Raw genomic sequence first — 15229 nt, 5'->3', positions numbered from 1 at the left:
GAAAAAACAATTAAGAGCAAGGAGAAGACAAACATTTATTTTCATTAAAGAACAAAAAAGAGAGTGGCAGAAATAAAAAAGAAAAACCAAGAGTTATTTATTTAATAAGTGTAGTATATTAAGTGGTATTTCGGGGTTTTATGAAAAGTTGTTCGCATTTACATCTCTTTAAACTCTATCTAAATAGCGAAAATATCAATTTCAGCATAAAACTTTTAAAAAAAATCAATGATAAAAGAGGAAGTGCCAATAGCCCTGTATTTGTTTTTTAAATTATATAAGCTCACAGGGTCAAAATCTAAAAGCGGCCATTTGGTCTCTGGTGGAGAGTTGTCCTATTGTCAATCATATCACATCTTCTTATCTTTATATCAAATCCTACTGGAAATTGAATATTAAAGAGTATATATCATATAATTTTTTTTGAATTAATGATTTTTACTAATTTGCAAACAATTGAAATGTTATTCGGCGCTAAATGTGTCTGTAGAGGGTATTTTGATGAATAAAAATCTTACTTTACATGTTTTTGTACAGTTTTGCACCTGCGAACGTCTCTTACCAAAATCAATTAATTTGTGTCCGAAATACATTATACATATAGCTTTATTCCAACAAAATTTTGGTTTTAATTAAACCGTTTGCTTATTGTCAAGATATTTCGTCCATATGTTTAAGAACATTTTTTTTTTTCAGTTTTGATAACTAAAACTGCTTTAATGATCTATAACAAAGTCCTTACAATTTTAGGAAGTAAATGTATCAGATTCATACTAAAAATCGGAAGAAAATTTGACATGGATCATTAATCTAAAACGAGTGTTTGAACATTTCATGTAAACCACCACTAATACACTAAGAACGTCCTAAACAGTGATTTTTGTTTTATGACTGAAAATGACTACCTAAGCTTGGCAAAATTGTCAATTAAAATTAACTGCCAGAAAATTGTTAAACAATTATTATTCGTTCTCAATTCTGTTGTTGTCTGGAATAGTCGTATCTGTTTATTACAGACATCCCTTTTCCATTGACACAATAGTGAAATATCGATAAAATACAAAAGAAACATTTGTTTTGAGAAAAAAACGGAAACCACGTCCTGTTTACTTTTGATCTTATGCAAAATGTTTGTTACAGTTAATTTACATCTGTATCAAAGAATATTCAAACAATCGACTGTCACAATGTTTTGGTTTCTTTTATCTCTACAATTGAATTGTGAGTGTCATTTTACAACTAGAACAACCTTAGTTTGTTTGAAATAGAAAAAAAACCACTCCCAGAACCTAAAATAGAGTTCGATCAAGAACATTACAGATATTGTAACATTTTGAGGTCATTTGCAGTCACACATGACAGTTGTTAATAATATCGCACAGTTGGCATTGATAAGTACAGGTGTTTTTAATGTACAATAGTGCGGCAAGTATAATTTATTTCTTGTCACAGAAAAAAAACAATTTTATGCTTAGAACAGGCCTTTTCTGATCAAAAAGATTGGTATATGATATCTACATAAAGCGGTAGAAATGTTATCAACGCAAGTAACACGTTGGGTGCCACATGTGGAGCAGAGTCTTTAATCTTCCGACCCATCTGAGGTCATCCCCGGTTTTTTGTTGGGGTTCCTGTTGCTCAGTATTTAGTTTTCTTTGTAGAGTTTTGTAGACTGTTGTTTGTTTTTTCTTCTTTTTTCGCTTGCTTTTTGTCATGGTTGTGAGTGTCTCTTTTCAACTTATGCATTTTGGTTGTCCCTAAAGTATTTTCTGCTAGAAGGGCCTCGGTGACCGAGTTCTTTAAGTAGTTCATCGACTGTATATCTAGCCTGTCAACACTAAGAACGAACCCTGCACGTTGTAGATGCGTTTGACCTAATCTTCATTGAGTAGAATTTTAAGGTTTCCTTCCGAAGGTCGGTAGTTCTCTCCGGCTTCCACAACCAATAACAACTGTACTCTAACTTTCTCTACAAAAATAATAATTTCCGCCATGGTATAGCCAGTTGTGCTGAAAGTGGCGTTGAAGATAAAAAATCATTCAATCATCAACCTTCCGCCTAACTTTTATCGACTGGAACAAAATCAGTTTAAACTTCATATTTATATAAAAAAATCAAAAGAAAATTTAACATGGACCATTGTTCTCAAATGAATGTTTAAACATTTCATATCAACCACAACTAGTACAACTAATACACTAAAAATGTCCTTAGCAGTGATTTTCGTTTTATAACTGAAAATGACTACCTAAGTTTGGCAAAATTGTCAATTAAAAGTAACTGTCTGAACATTGTTAAACAATTGTTATTTGTTCTTAATTCTGTTGTTGTCTGGAATAGTCGTTTCTGTTTATTACAGACATCTTTTTTCCATTGACACAATAGTGAAAAGTCGATAAAATACAAATCAAAAGGATCAAAAGAAACATTTGTTTAGAAAAAAAAAAAAAAAAAACGGAAACCACGTATTGTTTACTTTTGATCTTATGCAAAATGTTTGTTATAGTTAATTTACATCTGTATCAGTGAATATTCAAACAATCGACTGTCACAATGTTTTGGTTTCTTTTATCTCTACAATTGGATTTTGAGTGTCATTTTACAACTAGAACAACCTTAGTTTGTTTGAAACGGACAAAAACCACTCCCAGAATCTAAAATAGAGTTCAATCAAGAAAATTACAGATGTTGTAACATTTTGAGGTCATTTGCAGTCACATATGACATTTGTTAACAATATCGCACAGTTGGTAATGATAAGTACAGGTGTTTTTCAATGAACAATAGTGCGGAAAGTACAATTTATTTCTTATTACAGAAAAACAATAATATAATGCTTAGGATATGCCTTTTCTGCTAAAAAAATTGTTCTTTTACATAGATCAAAAGAAACGTTATCAATGCGAGTAACACGTGGGGTGCCAGATGTGGATCTAAGTTTGGCATATTTGTCACTTAAAAGTGACTGTCCGAAAATTATTAAACAATTATTATTTGTTCTTAATTCTGTCTAAGATAGCCGTTTTCCATTGACACAACAGTGAAATGTCGATAAAATTCAAATCAAAAGGATCAAAAGAAACATTTGTTTTGAATAAAAAACGAAATCACGTCCTGTTTACTTTTGATCTTATGCAAAATGTTTGTTGCAGTTAGTTTACATCTGTATCAAAGAATATTCAAACAATCGACTGTCACAATGTTTTGGTTTCTTTTATCTCTACAATTGGATTTTGAGTGTCATTTTACAACTAGAACAACCTTAGTTTGTTTGAAACGTAGAAAAAAACCACTCCCAGAACCTAAAGTAGAGTTCGATCAAGAAAATTACAGATGTTGTAACATTTTTAGGTTTGAATTCATATATGACAGTTGTTAACAATATCGCACAGTTGGTATTGATAAGTACAGGCGTTTTTACTTTAAAATAGTGCGACAAGTGCAACATATGGGGCAGAGTCTGCGTAACCTTCCAAATCACCTGTAATAAGATCATCCCTAGTTCTTTTTTGTTTTTTTAGGCGGGGGGGGGGGGGGGGGGGGGGGTGGGTTCGTGTTGTTCAGGGTTTAGTTTTCTATGTAGAGTTTTTGTAAGCTGTTGTTTGTCTTTTCGTCGTTTTTTGCTCGCTTTTTGGTTGTGTGGGTCTCTTTTCTACTTTTGCATTTTGATTGTCCCCAATGTATCTTCTGCTAGAGGGGCCTCGGTGACCGAGTGCTTTAAGTAGTTCATCGACTGTATTTCTAGCCTGTCAACACTGAGTTCGAACCCTGCACGTTGCAGATGCGTTTAACGCCAATATTAATTGACTTGGATTGTAAGCTTTCCCTCCGAGGTCGGTGGTTGTCACCAATAACAACTGTACTTCTTCTACAAAAAAAAATAATTGCCGCCATAGTACAGCCATTAGTGCTGAAAGTGGTGTCAAACATACAACATCATTCAATCATCAATCTTCCGCCTAACTTTTATCGACAGGAACAAAATCAGTTTAAACTTTTTTTATATTTGTAGTCGGTTTTCAAACCGGGTTTAAACTTGTATGAACAGAGTACAGTGCAACTTAACATGTTTCTGTATGTGCACGTCAATTATAACAGTATTACTGCAACTGTGACACAAAAAACAGTGGTTGCACATCCTTAGACAGTTAAAACATATTCAGTAATTGATCACGTATTTCTTACACGTAATATCTATTTATGGCACTTTCGTTTGTGATCGAGAAACGAAGTAACGGAAATTGATTGACAAGCGGAAGTTTTGTTCAATTAAAAGATGAAATTGAAAGTGCATGGTTTGATCTGAATCAATTCCCCAAAATCAACTGTTGCAATTAATGAAGCCATTGCAGTTTTGTAGATTGAAAACAAAATATAATCTTGCGCATGTTTGTGAAGACCTTTAAGCAGCAATGTACATGAAATTACGAAAACATGTTGATGACCAGAAATTGACATTTTTATCGGCGTTGTATCAGTAATATTTGTTGTAGATGCAATCATTTGCCATATATCATCCATAAATTTAAGAGTTCTGACAATTTTTGGAACCTTCCATCAAAAACCTATTGATCATTTAGCTGACTTGACTTGATTTATTAACCAATATGCAATGAAACAAGGGAAAGTGCTTTATTCGTTAAATGTTAATGTATATTTCTCTTGCTGAAACCTGAGTTGGTTTGTAAATTGAAGACAAATTATTACAAGCTTCAAATTTGATTCTATGGATCAATTTATTTAATTTTCACTTGTTCTAAGTATCGCTAGACTTCACATCTAGACGAATTGATACAGTTTTGAGTGACAAATTACCACGTCGTTCTTACATCACTCCAACTTCTAATTTGACAAAGGAGTAATAAAAAATGAAGTCAGTTTATTTGCAAAGATATGGAATGTATGAAAGACGTTTAGATTAAAACATTTGAACTAAATGGATTCTTAATTGTAGTTGTTACTCCAAATACAAATCGATTTTCTCTGTGGAAGAAGGTAAAACTTTCACTCAAAGGTGTCAATTAATATTAAAAAGTAGAATTAATTTACCGGCCAATTCTAGAACTGAGGCAGTTGTACTCAGATCAAATCTTGGTTAATTCACATATTTAACCTTTCTTTTAGCGTTCTTTTTCTTAGAATAATTCTTGTTCAAGGGATGTTGACTATGCGGTATGGGCTTTGCTGATTGTTGAAGGCCATACGGTGACCTAAAGTTGTTAATTTCTGTGTCATTTGGTCTCTTGTGGAGAGTTGTCTCACTGGCAATCATACCACATCTTCTTATTTTTATAACAACGTGGCATTGTCAAAAAAATGCATATCAAGCAAATATCGGTAATCATTCTCAAGTACGTGTCCCCATCGATCCATATTAAACAATAGGTCAAAGGAGAATTCGAAAACAAAAGGTGTCACAAATCTACCAAATTTTCTTTCAGATATTCATAAGACACCAGTCTGTCAGAAATTAGTATATATATTTGTGAAATTTGTCTTAAAAAGTAGAGGCAAAAGATGTAAAAGGGACATTCAAACTCATAAGTCGAAATTAACTGACAACGCCATGGCAAAAAAGGTAAAAAATCGAAAGACAACAGTATACAAAACACAACATAGAAAAATAAAGACTGAGTAACAAAAATGTGAATGTGTGTAAAATATCCATTTCAGTAAAGCCTAAACTAATATATTATTCAGTTATAATAACTATATGTGAAATTGCTGTTTTAGGCCAAACATATCTATGTCATCATCGTTACATCACAAATGACCATTCTCCACTAAAGTGTCTAGACTATATTAACCTGTTCATCCAACAATAAATTTGCAAACATTCGTAATTTCACAATTTATCGAGTAATTTCAGGGGCCAAATACTTATGTCTCTTATTATACCTTATCCGTTATAAATACTTTGATTTTTTATCATAACTATTCTATTTGATTTACATTAGTTCATATATACCGCATATATACGAACTGAATGCAGATCTTGTGAGTTTGATTGATTAAAAAACTATGTATGTGAGGTGATAACACGTTTTTTTAACAAAAAGGACTTCCGCTCTCCATTTAAAAATGTGCTACGTCACTACGGAACCTGAAAGACTATGAAAAATTTCATTGTTCGTACCCCAAAATGAAAATAACGTCACGTCATTCGTAGATTTTACATTCTTTATGACCAATCACAACGTTTTGGAGAAGGCTTTTAAAAATATTGACCATGCAGAATGCATTGGATTCTGAACGGCAAATTGTTGATGGCAAGACCACCAAGAAGAAAATTCTGTACGTTATGGCGACGATTGTATAACAATTCATGATTATTCCCTAATTTGTTGTGTCATGATGCAATCCAATGAAAGGATTCACACGCAACACATTACAACAATCAACATTTTGCAGGAAGGTTAAATGCATAAAATGCAGATAAGGGAAATTATCCATTTATTCAAAAACGATGTTATCCACTGATGATCTTTGTATATTTACTTTCAAAAAATTAATGAGTCTGGTATTCAAACTTACAATATAGAATATGCAGATAAAGCACTAAAACATGCTATGCACCCATCTATTTTTCATTATAAAATGTTCGAAGTGTTAAATTAGTGATGTCTTTAGCCTAGTATACTCGTTGTCATTTCATCTCCCTAGCGTGAACACTTTTAATTACCGGAAGTGAAACATATTAATGAAAAACGTGTTGACAATTTTAACAAGTCGCTCCTGAGCTGAAAGAAATGATTTTGCCGAACTTAGTTACATAATGATCTACTTGAATTTCGAAAATAAGCAAAGTAGCGTTGCAGTCATCTAAGTTTCAATATGCATGATAAAATGGCTTCACATATGCTTGTTACTTTTAAAAGCTTTCTGATGTTATTTCTGGAAACTTGCTAAGAACTGTGGGAGCATTAATGGATGAATGAGTTGCATTTTGCAAAATGAAACTCATGTTAAATGATATTTCAAAGGAATCGTGTCAGTTACGGTACCATTCCATTTGTATAAATAATAAGAAGCAGACATCGATGAAAATGGCTCCAAACAATAGAACTAACCAACCATTAACATTTACAAAGGATTTTAAAAAGCATACTGTATAGGACATTTTCCGATTTCCTCTAGACACATTCAGTATGTTTCATCCATATTGTTCACAAAAACAATACATCATATCAAGTACAAGTAGGTTAATAGGAGACGTCCCCATACATTAATAATCAAAATTTTACTGATTTTTTTCTGAATTCTGAAATGCAACTGTCATCCACAATTTTACCAAGTGTAAATGGTAACTATGTTCCAAATTAGATAATCATATCTTATTTCAATAAACAATTAGATTAAATAATACCTTTTATCATACAAATTCTAGAAGAAAAAAAATATATCAATCGATGAACAACTGTGGATACCTGATCTCACTTGGTTGAGACCAATTCAAGTCTCAAGGAGATCTTGTATATAATTGATTACGTAATGTGTGGTTTGCCTACACTATACTACCCTATGAATAATGATAAACCCATTGTTTGAGATATGAATGGAATAATCTTCCATTTGGAATTTTATGCGACTGTCATACGAGTGAGAGGTTTAGCTAGCTATAAAACCAGGTTTAATCCATCCTTTTCTACATAAGGAAATGCCTGTACTAAGTCAGGAATATGACAGTTGTTTTCCATTCGTTTAGTGTGTTTGAGCTTTTGATTTTGCCATTTGATAAGGGACTTTCCGTTTTGAATTTTCCTTGGAGTTTCATATTTTTGTTATTTTACTTTCCATTAAGACAGCTTCAGAATCGACTTCGCGGTAATCTTGCTATTTAAAATGATTTAATCACTTCTACGGTAGAACTGTCAAAACACAAGTTCTAGGATAGAATTGTACTAGACAGTTCTTGTGTAGTAAAGCTGCTGAAGGTGTCAGAAGAACTGCGCGGTCGACTGTTCTATAACAGTTATCATGAGAATTCCTGTAAGATTTTTAGAGAGGTAAAAGCTGATCGCAACTGTATTTGCGAATAGATGCCTCATAAAAAAAGATGAAGATACAATAATTTCCCATCACTGTTATTACAACCTTTTTAGTAAGTCTACTACGCCATAGAGAAAGATTCGAACGACCATTCTTAAACTCGTTAGATTATAAATAATATTCGTAAAAAAGCTGGATGCAATTTACAACAAGAGCTTGTTTTCATATCAAACTGTTTTCACGGCGAGTGTCTTGCAAGAAGCAAGTTCTGTTCACCCTCTGACGTCGCCCCTGTTTTTTCAGGATTCATGTTTCTCATTTATTTTTTTATTCAGTGTTGATTGTCTATTGTTTGTCGTTATGTGTCTTATCTGTTTCCGGGTTTGTCTTTTTCATTGATTGCCCTCCTTTATGACTATTCTCTTAGTGTTGAATCATAGTTCATTTGTAAATTAGTAATTTGGTTTTAACATGAGTTTTATTATATTTAAGGACTTTTTGTCTAGTTTTAAAAACTACTTTAAATTGTAAAAATATTTGAAATTAGCTCTCGCCAATTTGTTCTGAGGCGGTGTTAAGCGAACACCAATCAATCAATCAATCTTTTTGACTAACGCTTCAGTTGTCTGATATTCCTTTAATAATTTTATATGGCAGATTATAGTGTTAATGATATTAATTTTTAATAATGGTTTGTTACAATTTATTGCTAACATTGTCCATATTTACACAGTCAACATGCTGTTTCTACATGTTTATTTAAAATTAAACCAATGCGGAGAATAATGTTTTAAAATGTATTTCTGACATACCGCCCGATTTTAACTTAACTCAAGATCCCCTTAAACTCTTATTCCGTTACGACGAAACCCTTGGTGAATAGTTAAAGCTTGTTTGTGTAAGCAACGCATTGATAATAAAAAATTAAAAAATATCGAAATAGCATAGTCGAAGTGGTCGGTAATGACCATTGTTTACGTCAGTTTTATAAAGACAAGTGGGTGAAAAGCCAAAAAGACAAAACAATGCAAACACCTTGGTTGTTGTCGTTAAATATATCCCCGACTCAGGCGTGGATCCAAATGAAAAGGGGGCGGGGTGCGCATTAACATAAAATTCGTGATCAGCTGCGCCTGCTCGTATCAAAGTTGCGGTACAATTCATCTTTTAGCGCAAAACACACATACATGTAGAAGTGCGTGCGTGTCTCCATCACACGATACATAAATTCAATATAGGCAGACATATAGCCTATTGACCAATGTCACTAATTTGTTCAGGTACTAATTTGTGCAACGACCATAGCCTTTATTCTTTTCATAAGGAAATCATATCATAAAATACATTTTATGTGCAGGCAAGTTTTGATTTTAACTCATATTTGGGATTTTTTTTTTTTATAAATGTGCATTCTTTTTTAGACGCATCTGACCCAGGCACACTACAAGCATAAACTGACAGATGCAGATATACTAGCATTCCTTTCTTCTAAAACTGATACAAAACCTTTAAAATACTATCCTCCAAAAAAGGGCGTCTCTACTTACCTTCATGGGAATCTCAACATACTTGACACAGATATTCGCAATCGGACGATGCCACTTATTGTGAAATTTGCTTGACATTTTCTGACAATGCTACGTTATTTGCAAAGAAAGGATTCAGTGATTGGAAGAACGCTGTGGGCGTCAAACGCTCTTCTTTGAAGTTTTATGAGGAAACTAATGCTCAGATTTATGCCGCCGAAGCAGCAAAAGACTTCATGACAATTTGCCAGGAAAGTAAACAGGACATTTACTCTTCGCTCAGCAAAAGTTAAGAAAATAAGGTTGCTAAAAATAGGGCGACATTGGTTTCTATCATAGACATTATTGTCGTTCTTGGTCAACGAAATATTGCTTTACGGGGTGATTGGGACAAAGAAAAAAGACGGAAACTTCCAGTTTTATCGACTGGAAATCAACATTTGATCTTACTCTGAAAGAGCATCCTGAGAAGGCAAGAAAAGTAAATTCTCCGCTGTACGTGCTGATGAAACCACAGACGTGTCTGTTAAAGAACAATTGTCAATATCAGTACGTAGATAGCGAGACTAACGACATTCGTGAAAACTTCTTAGGCTTTGTTGAGCCAGGGCAAGTTGATGCCAAACATATATCTGAAACAATTTTGGAGAATTTACAAAATTGGGGATTGGACTTGGAAAATCGTAGTGGACAAGGTTACAACGGTGCCAGTGTTATGAGTAACGTAGTATAAGGTGTTCAATAACGTATAAAAGAACAGTGTCCGAACGCGCCATGTGTGGACTGTAAATCGGATAATTTAGATTTAATCGTCACAGATAGCGGCAAAAATGTCAGACAAGTCCGAAATCTAATGGCATCAGTCAAATGATTTATGTGAATCTCACAAACGGGCAGAAATTCTGAAGTCTTTTACTGGTGATAAATGCTTGTTAAAGGAGCTGCTTGAAGGTGTAGACTGTGATGGTGATATAGATATATCACTCCTGAAAAAAGGTAGTAATCTAACTATTCCGAAACTTTGTGAAACTAGATGGACCGCCAGAGTTTATGCCGTGTCTTCACTGATGGCACAGAATCAGTCGGTACATTCCGCGATGTGCAGAATTGAAACCGTAAGTTCAGCAGATGTCAGAACTAACGCAGCTGGATTCAGGAGACTTCTCGAAGATCCTGAATTCACCATATCAATAGTTGTTGCTCAGTTTGTGTTAAGCCTCCTTAAACTTTTAACACTTTTCTTGCAGAAGACCGATTGTTACATGGTAACCGCTTTCGATAAGGTGAACGGTTTAATAAGTTTAATTAATGAAAAACGCAATGACGAACAATTCAAACAGTTGTTCAGTAGAGCTGAAACAATTGCTGACAAGCTGGGAGTAGACTTAAGACCAAAGCTGCGCGTCGGGCGTAAAGTTCATCTAGAAAATGAAGCATTTGAAAGTGACCCTCTTCAGCTCATTGGCGCATAAACCCTTTCTTCCCCTTTATCGATCGTGTCACGTCTGAATTAAAACGACAATTTCCAAACTATTTGAAAACTCAAATGATGGGATATTATTTAATACCGAAGCATCTGCACAACTTCACGCCTGGTATCCTTGCAACACTATGCGATGCGTTGGATACTGATTTGTCGAACAAGGAAGACTTCATGAACGAAGTGGAAAGATGGAGGATCAGCATTGATTTTCATCCTGCTCGAGAGTGCGTAAGCCGGTAAGATGCGCTTAAACTATCCGATTTTGACTTGTACCCCAATTTTCAAAGTCTTCACGCTGTTTTTGGTTCTTCCCTTAACATCTGTATGTTGTGAACGTTCATTCTCTGCTTTGCGTAGACTTAAGACTTGGGAAAGATCTACGGTGACGGGTGAACGGTTATGTGGTATGGCAATGTTACATGTCCTCCGATGTCCAGATATTGTTCGAGAAAATGTTTTGAGAAGATACGATGCTACCGGACATAGAAAAATTGGTCTTTTTTTCATGGAAAATTAAACTTTATATTAAAGAATACAAAACTGGCTCTCTTTTCTGTAAATAAAACCAAAAAGCTGACATTGGTTAAATTAAAGTGAGACAACCAATCTCCCGGTTTCAAATCATTTAAAAAGATGAATAATATATTGCCATATGACCTTTTACATTGAAGGGCTAAACTTGCATTTAGCCTTGTTCAGGCCCTTAAATAGAAAATAAAGGGATACTGAGGAAATGTGCGTGGGACAAAATCGTACACAATACATAGAAAAAATACAAATTATCAATGAACAGTGCTTTATTCCTGTTCTTCTTTTTGACAGTCGCTGGAGGGTCTTCAACAATGAACGAATCATTCATACCCTACAACAAGGTCAAGACGCCCCATAGCGTCGACTTAAGCGGTACTTTAAGTATAGAACTGTGAATAAATTTCAAAGTCACAAAAATATTACACCAAAGTCTAAACACAATACAAGACCAGAACAAACAGATCCGACATTAATAAGCCGGTATACATATTAAAACAGCACAAAAATGTAGCAATGAGGTCTAAGAACAGTTTTCCTGAGTATACCCTGAGTGTACCCTTTTATCACAGCTAGGAACTACATCAAGTTGCAACTGAAATTTGTTATAAAAACCGAATTCACATAGTTATATCAATGATAATCAGCCCCCTCTTAACTTGTTTTGAAAAAATAAATAATTGACAGGTATAATACGTTTTCTGCAAGCCGAATATCAATCCAAAAAAAAAAAAACAGCAGCCACACACTTAGTTATTTGAATTACGAGTTTTGCTTTATCCTACACATCGGTCTCTTGATGTTGTCCCTAAAAACTAAAAGTCTTACACTGAATCTATATATATTGCTTTGAGACCAGAAAATTGTCGAAAAATAATTAAAACAAAACTTGCATTTCAGATTAAAAAAAGGTCCGGGAAACGCTAAGAATGCACGATTTTGCGTCATTTTTTACAGAACTTCGGGGGCCTTGACCAACATATGTTGCCTCACTTTTAAAAGAGGCTAGTTGCGGCCCTGCGGATCCAGTTTTCAGATAATGCCTGTGGAATTGCGTCGTCCAATCTATCAAGCTTACAGAGTGACTTCTTGTGGAATTCTTTTTCCAACAAGAGAGAAAGGGGCTAGAAATCCAAATGGATCAAAGATACTACTAGTCATTGACAAGATACATCTCCTTGTTGAAGGTTTGTCCTTAATATCAATGTTAAACAAAATATATTAGTGTCATCACACCAATGAACATCTAATGCTGTATCTATTGGTAAAGATTCTTGATCTAAATCTATGTCATTCACCTCCTTAGCTCGAACTTCAACAGCCACGGAATGAATAACATCTCGGTTTTTGCTTATCTATTCTGCTATATGAATAACACCTTGTTAAAAAAACTTAGAATATCATTGATTAAAGCAAAGTTTACTCGATACCGATTTCAAACAATCGTCCACATAGAAGTTTTTCAGAACTGTCAATAACTTGATTGTAAAATTTATCCCTTAGCTCCAAGGAAGTTTTTCTGAGTGTTGGCAAATAGACGAAGAGGTTGCACCAAAGAGATGAACCACCATTTTTTACTTTATAGGCAGTTCCGAATAATCACCATTTTACCACCAGAGAAATCTAAGAAAGTTAGCATCATGAGAAGGCACACGGACTTGTACCACACTATTATTTTATTTTATTTATTAATATTACTTTTACTGTTAAGTCTGTTTTTTGTTATATCCATTTTACGTGACTCTGTATTTATGTATCCCCTTATACTTTGAACGACAAAATGATTTTATGTCTACCTGTGCGAATTTCAAACGCGCGATTTTACGCCAGTACTTAAAACCTTCCATCCTTTATGGGTGGATTTTACATAGATAAATAAAATCGTATGATATAAGCAAAATGAGGATTTTAAATTTGATGTATGCCTTTTTGTGCTTCTTCGTTACATTTGTTTGTTTTTATAGTGATTAAGATGATAACACAATGTTGACTGCTGTACCCCTATTTTTGACATTTTTACCTATTGTGTCTGTTTGTTTTGTTCACGCATCGTTGTCAATATAATGGAATTTGATGCGACTGTCATACAAGTGAGAGGTTTAGCTAGCTATAAAATCAGGTTCAATCCACCAGTTTCTACATAAGAAAATGCCTGTACCAAGTCAGGAATATGACAGTTGTTATCCATTCGTTTGATGTGTTTTTTTTTTTTTTTATTTTGCCATTTGATTGGGGACTTTCCTTTTTGAATTTTCCTCGAAGTTCAGTATTTTTGTGATTTTACTATATGATAACACATACTATCAATGTCTCACATAATCGCAATCTCTTCCTGTCTGAAACGAATCAGTGTACCGATGAGGGTGTTTATAAAGTTCGAGTCCCTAAAGCATTGATCATTTAATGATGTCCTTTTGAATCTAGCTGTACAATCGAAAACAACTCGTAATGTCCTTTTCTTTGGATGAAATATGGCGTGGTGCGGTAAACACCCTATACGAGCACCATTTTGTCCGTTTTCTATCTCTGATACTCTTTGAGTATATTCTCCGTTTATTACTTTATTATTCCGTTTTTCGTGCAAATAGTATAGCAACTTTTTTATAAGGTTTTTTAAGTTTTCGGAGTATTCTAATAATTCTTACAGCTTCAACGTTCTCAACAGTATACAGACATTCCCTCGAAATTATTAAAAAATCATCCAAGGCTTTGGAATTGTCAGGTCTAATCACTGACCAAACTAGCGCTCTTTTAACGTATGCATGAGCTATGACGTCAGAATCTCCGTAGCGATCCTTAAATTCTTCTAATATAAAAATAAGGTGGTATGATTGCCAATGAGACAACTATCCACCCAAGTTCAAATGAAGTGGATGTAAGCAATTATAGGCAACCGTAAGGCCTTCAACAATGAGAAAACCCATATCGTATAGTCGGCTATAAAAGGCCCCGAAATGAAAAATATGAAACAATTCAATTGAGAAATCTAACGGCCTAATTTATAACAAAACAATTTACGAAAAACAAGTATGACAGACATGATCCAACGACAACCACTGAACTACAGGCTCTTGACTTGAGAAAGGCACATACAGAATCATAACCCTTCTAAGCATCTAAATGAGAAAATCAACTCACAATTCAATGTGGTTTTCCAATAACGAATTGTAATAAAAATTAGGTCTCTCATCATATGAATCAGTATTCGCATCTACTCTAGCGTCAAACAGTCTGAGAAAACTTTATAATCCATGGGGCTTCCATCAAATTTCTTAATATCTGTTTTAGGCTTATTTAATTCACGAGCTATCGATATAGTATTGATTGGTTAAGATCACATGTTCATTACTTTGATCATGATAAATAAAAGAGGCTTCAATGTTGTTGTTTGTGACAGTATCAAAAAGCATCTTTTGTTTTACTATCATGTTCTATTTGCTTTCTTTCGGAACCCACTCTGGTACGTTTGGATTCAAATTATAACTAAGCTCTTGAGGTTTAGTCACAAGTTCATCTTTATTAAGCGATTATCCCAGCTCTTGATCTTCCTTCGTGCTTCTTTCCAGAGCTTCTATCACCATTACCTTGGCATCACTAACTTGCATTTCTGTCTTTATTTCAAGTTCTTCTTCTCTCAATCTGAGTTGTAGTTTTGCTTCTTCCAATACCTTTTTATCTGCCAGAAAGTTTGATCTTGCCACA

General features: G+C 34.1%; 1 protein-coding gene across 1 annotated transcript in view; it reads left to right on the top strand.

Moving 5' to 3' along the window:
* LOC127735332 (BTB/POZ domain-containing protein 16-like) overlaps window positions 1-14401 on the top strand; it is a 138079-nt gene extending 123678 nt beyond the window's left edge. Inside the window, exon 21 of the transcript XR_007998319.1 lies at window positions 14350-14401. The gene's annotated coding sequence lies outside the window, so the exon portion shown is untranslated. The remainder of the gene's footprint in view (window positions 1-14349) is intronic.
* Window positions 14402-15229: the final 828 nt, after the last annotated feature.

This window comes from Mytilus californianus, unplaced genomic scaffold (assembly GCF_021869535.1).
Source record: "Mytilus californianus isolate M0D057914Y unplaced genomic scaffold, xbMytCali1.0.p SCAF_3, whole genome shotgun sequence".
NCBI classification, from domain to species: domain Eukaryota; kingdom Metazoa; phylum Mollusca; class Bivalvia; order Mytilida; family Mytilidae; genus Mytilus; species Mytilus californianus.
The sequence above is the reverse complement of the archived record's forward strand: the minus strand, read 5'-3'. Positions and strand labels throughout refer to the sequence as shown.